We start from the raw sequence: 5,874 nt of genomic DNA on the forward strand, positions 1-5,874 counted from the left end.
TAGTCCAACCCGCAATACCTGCCACTGCCACATTCGAGCTGAAGGGGCACATCTTAACGGCACTGAAGGATATCCCATTTTATGGGAAGGATCATGAGGATGCTTTTAAGCATCTCGATGAAGTCAATGACATTGCAGATTACTTCAATGTCCCAAATGTCAATAGAAACACCGTCTTGCTCAGGATGCTTCCCATTACTTTTAAGGGAGTTGCTAAAGAGTGGTTAAAATCACTTCCACCGGGTACGATCACCACTTGGGCTCAAATGCGTGTGCAGTTTCTTGACCAATTTTGCCCACCGTCCAAGATAGCTAAACTCAAGAAGGCAATAGCCAACTTTGAACAACAACCGGGGGAGTCATTATACGAAGCATGGGAGCGTTACAAAGGCTTGATCAGAAATTGCCCTCAGCATGATCTTAATGTTCAACAAGAGATGTCAATCTTCTATGATGGGGTCAATGTTATGACAAGACAACTCCTTGATTCTCAAGGACCTTTGACAAAGAAAAATCCAAGGGAGGTCAAGGAACTGATTGAAGAATTCGCGAAGCACTCTCGTGAGTACCACAACCCTAGGCAAGATGGAATCAAGGGCAGTGGAGGTGTACAAACTGAAGAAATAGCAGCTATGATGGCTATGTTGAATAATATGGACCGGAGGTTAACACAAATGGAACACTCAATTCATGCTATAAGAGTTGGTTGCGAACGGTGTAATGGTCCACACTTGACCAAGGACTGCAACTTGGATGAGTATGGGAATAAAAAGGCTCAAGTATGCTATTCGAGTGGGGACAAGTACGATGAAGACTGGAGGAAACCGAAGAAAAAGTGGCTGCCATATGAAGAATACAAGAGGCAAAAGGAAGAGAAGTATAGGCAAACAAGTCGAGGCTTCTACCAAAAGGAGCAGCCACCAGCTGAGAAAAAACCCGATTTAGAGACCACGTTAGTTAAGTTTATGGAAGCTTCAGAAAAGAGACAAGAGACTACTGATTCTGCTATTGATGAACAAGGAACTTTGATGAAGAATCATCATGCAATGATGGTAGAACAACAGGCTTTAATAAAAAATCAACAAGCCTCCATCAATAATCTTGAAGTGCAACTTGGTCAACTAACCACTTTGGTTCACGAGAAGATATTCCCGAAAAATCCTGAAAAGAAGACCCAATCTCACGTAATGGCCATAGATACTGAAGAAGAGGCCATCTCTGAGTTCCTAGAAGCATTGGAAATGGAGCCACAACAGCCCGATCCAAAGCCAAAGAAGCCAAAGCTCGAAAATGAAAAAGCTGCTGGAACACCAAGTTCACGACGTGAGCCCGCTATGCTCACGTCGTGGGCTCAGTCTGAATAGAAAAATTCCATATTTGTTCCAGTTTATGAACCACCTTTGCCATTTCCATCTAGAGCTAATCTCAGTCCACTAGGGAGAGAACATCTTGAGTTTATCAAACAATTAAAGGGTATTCCTATTAATACTCCTTTTATTGATTTACTTGCGAAGATTCCAGATTCTACTACGTTCTTACAAGATTTATTAGACACTCGTCACCAATTAAAGGAGCATTCTAAAGTGATCCTAAGTGAGCAAAGCTCAAAAGCGGTGTTGGGGGAAATACCTAAGAAGATGGGGGATCCTGGAAGCCTCACTCTTCCATGTGAGTTTGGGAACAATACGAAGGTTTATGCTTTAGTCGATTCTGGGGCTAGCATAAATTTGATGCTTTATTCGTTTTATCAGAGATTGAATATTCCGAAATTGAAAGCTACAAAGATGACTATTCACATGGCGAACCGTTCGGTGACACAACCCAGGGGCATTGTGGAAGATATTCTAGTGAAAATTGGGAAATTTGTTTTTCCAATAGATTTTGTAGTATTGGATATGAAAGAAGATCCCAATGTTCCAATTATCCTTGGTCGTCCGTTACTTAACACCGCTGGAGCTCTTGTTGATATTCGGGAGTCTAAGCTCACATTGAGGGTTGGTAATGAAAAGGAAATTTTTGGGATAGAAGATGGCTTTCAAGGGAATCATGCTCAAGAAGAGGTTTTTAACATTGATGAAGGCAATGAACTTGAAGAATTAGAGAAGCTCATGGAAGAAGAAATAATAACAATTCACCAAGTTAAAAGAACAAAACCAAGAGCATCTGTTCCATATTTCGTTGAAGTCATTGCCTACACGAGTCCAACTTCTTGGGTGAGCAAGGAAGATGATGAGATGACGAGTGATGAAGAGGAGGTTACTTCAAAAGTAACAATTCCAGTGGGGGAAGAAGAGAAGAATGTTATGGAGTGTAAGGAAGAGACTAAAGGGACCAAACGCAAGCTTGATGAAGACGAGGTCAAAGCTAAAAAGGAAAATTCGAAAAAGGCGTATAAAAGACGAGTTCAAGCTTACAAAAGGCGTTTCAAGGAACAAAAGATCCTAGTGGTGGATTCTTCAGATGACTCAACGTAGGAGGCAAGGAGTCCGACTCATGACTCCAAGAAAAAGAAGCGCTTCTCGGGAGGCAACCCGAGTTTGGTTTGCAATTCTTTTCTTTTCTTTTTAGTTTTTTTTTGCATTTTAGTTTAGAAACATAGATCATATCATCCAACTCGCTTTATTCATAATTAAACACTGAGTGTGGGGGCCCTAAAAATGAAGTGGTAATAATTCAGAATTTAGTTATTAGACAAAATAAAAAAAATAATTTTCGTACAGGATTCACGACGTGAACAGTTGGGGATTCACGACGTGAATTCTGAATAAACCGGATAATATACCATTAATGCTTATCAGCCCATTTTCTATTAAACTAATTGGCCCAAGATTAATCCCTTTTTGATGAGGGATGCCTGGCCCAATATTAAGCCCAGACAGGACTCACGACGTGAATCCTTAAGGACTCACGACGTGAGTTTTGAAAAACACGGTACCACAGATTAAAGGGTAAAGAACTAGTTTGACCCCCTTTTGTTTATTCCTCACGAAGTGAAAAACGAGATCTGGTCCCCCTTGCTCCGATTTTGGCCGACAACACTCTACTTTCGTTTTTGCTTACCTAATACTTCCATCTAAGGTAATGATTCTTAATTATTAAGTTTAATTTTTCTCTTATAGTTGAACTTAGGGTTAGGGTTTGTTAGTTAGATGAAATGTCGAATTTAGTTCTTAAAATCCCGTAATAGCCTTGGAATGTTGATGCTTTGTGCTTGGGATTAGTATAGGAGTAAACCCTATTAATATTGTGTCCTAATTTGCCTCCTGATTTTCACGATTTTGGTTGCTGAGTTACGAATTCACGACGTGAATCCTGAAGGATTCACGACGTGAATACTGGGACTGGATTTTTTTTCAGTTCTGTTAATTTCTAATCTGTTGGGTTGTTTCTTTTGGATATATTTGTTGATGTTTTTGCAGAAATGGCTCCCAGAAGAGAGATTCCAACTGGAGTAGCGGCCTTACATCCATTTTACAACTTTTCAACAACTACACCCCGGGATATATATACGCGATGGAACAATCGGTTGGGATGGGTTTACAACCCGAAATTTTCTATTGCCCCTACTATTCAGTGGGCACGGTTGAGGGAGGTTGGGCTGGTGGATCGGATGTCCCAATATCTTACTAAGATATTTTTGGGGATGGATTTTCCTTCACGTGCAAGGGGTGGTACAATTTGTTTGCAATCCAAGAGCGGGTCTATAAAGAGCTTTGCGTGGAATTCTTTTCAACAGTGACATTCCATGAGAATGTCCAAGATCCTACTTTCCCGCAAGCTTTGGTTTTTCGTCTAGGAGGGGAATATAGGGAATGCAGTTTGGTGGAGTTTTCACGAAGAATGGGGTTATACGAGGCTCATGAGACCATAACTCATGAGTTTATTTTATTTTTGAGGGACGCCACACGTGGTTATGCGGATGGGGTTTCAGGACCGGAGTTTTGGAGCAATATCACGGCCGGTGTGTTCAATTCCGGTGTATCCCCCGAAAGTAGCATCAAATCACCGATACATCGCCTTATCCATCGCCTTATCACATTTTCTATTCATCACAAACGTCATGGTGATAAGGTTACTAAGGTCAACTTGTTCTTTTGTGGTGCATTTTACAGCCCGACGTGTGCTGTAACATTCCGTATTTCTTGGCCCGATACTTGGCGGAGTATGCTATGAGTGCTCGTCCCGGGAGCCCCATTTGTGGAGGGCACTTTGTTACGCGCTTGGCCCGATCTTATGGCCTCATTGTTTCTGGCATCACTCGTTCTTTGACATGCATGGAGGGGAACGAGTTTAGTATAGGGTATTTAGAGACAATGAAGGTGGTCAAGAATTATGGGACGCATTGGGGAATTCTTGAGGATAATGATGATGGTGATGAGCAGCCGACCAACCAAAACCACAGCCACGATCGAGGAGAAGGAACGTGAGAGGAAGAGGAGAGAGAGGACAGCCAATGCATCCACCCGCACCCATGGTAGGAGCACCTTTTGGAAATGATATGGCTGGGTATTTTGACCAGTTATCCTTGAGTGTCAACTGGATTGGGGGTACCATGGAGAACGTGGTTCAACACCTTGGGGTGGAGCAGCCGCCTCATTTGGGGTATCATTACCCAATTTGCCCGAGGTGGACGGAGTATCGAGGACATGGAGGCGACGGGGCGGGCACTAGTGGAGCAAACGAGGAGGATGAAGATGATTGACCAATTAGTTTTATTTTGTTTATTTTAGACTTGTTTGGTTTGTTTTTATTTTGTTTTTAAATTTGTTTGGATTGTAAGACTTTAAGATATTATGTTACTTTGCTCTTCTTTGGTTGTTAACTTTCAGTTTGCTAAGGGGTCTTGGGGAAGGAGTAAGGTCGAGTCAAGAGTCGTGTTCGTTTAGGCACGTGTCGTTCAAGTTTCAAAGTTGGAAGTCGAAACCCACAATTGGAAATAAGTGTGGGATGAGTCGAGAGAGAGGTTAGAGTTAGAAGAGTCATCAAAATACACTGCATTTAGAAGGGTCTTAATTCGTTAAGATGTTGAGTGGAGCATATATAAGGAAGGAGGTAGTTTTAATTCTGGCTTACCCAGGACTCACGTCGTGACCCCATAATTCTCACGTCGTGAGTAAGGTTTAAATGAAAATCAGCATGCGCGCTTCAGCGATTTCACGTCGTGAACCATCAACTGTTCACGTCGTGAGTTATGAATTTCCACTATATTCATTTCGTTCCGTTCTTCTTCAGCACACAAAATTACTACCATTCCTTATGACATTTTTTTGTGACGATTCTATGGGCTGTTTTCTCTAATATACAATGTGGCGTATGCTTTCCCACATTGTCTACATGATTTGGAGGCTTGCACCATTCTTTTTGAAGATTGAAGTTTTTATTGATGGCTGGTTTCGCAAGTTCAAGTTCAAGTTTCTATTTGTCAAAGTCTGTATTCAAGATGCACATTCCATCTGCACTTTTGGAGACGATCACGCCGCTATCCCATGGGAGTCTGTTCCTTTTTCTCCCTTCTCTTAATTTTTATATTATTTTAAGCATACAATGAGGGCATTGTATGAAATAAGTGTGGGGTAGGGGGTAGAATTGCTAGAAAAATTGAAAATTTTAAATTTTACGCGTAGGTTCGAAATAATAATCTAATAATTGAATCTAGTAATAATAATTTAAACTTAAGTTGCTAGTGTTGCATTGGGATGATCCGATAAGAGATCAAATGTTTAGTTGAGCCAATACACGTTATAGTGCATTTGTGGCCTCCCTTATTTTAGTGAAATCATGGAACAAAAACATAAACTCGCTTAGTTTGAGGGATGCAATATGTTAAGCAGCCTAAACCTGAAATGTATCCAGGAAAGCTATGTCTTAGCCAAT

The 5,874-nt window shown here is 41.2% G+C and overlaps 1 non-coding gene across 1 annotated transcript; it reads right to left on the minus strand.

Annotated features, from left to right (window-relative positions):
- Positions 1 to 314: 314 nt before the first annotated feature.
- LOC145110077 (small nucleolar RNA R71) lies at positions 315 to 421 on the minus strand. Its single transcript, XR_013709460.1, has one exon. It is a non-coding gene; the product is annotated as a small nucleolar RNA R71 (small nucleolar RNA).
- Positions 422 to 5,874: the final 5,453 nt, after the last annotated feature.

This window comes from Lactuca virosa, chromosome 4 (assembly GCF_052849685.1).
Source record: "Lactuca virosa cultivar CGN04683 chromosome 4, Lactuca_virosa_CGN04683_v6, whole genome shotgun sequence".
Classification (NCBI taxonomy): domain Eukaryota; kingdom Viridiplantae; phylum Streptophyta; class Magnoliopsida; order Asterales; family Asteraceae; genus Lactuca; species Lactuca virosa.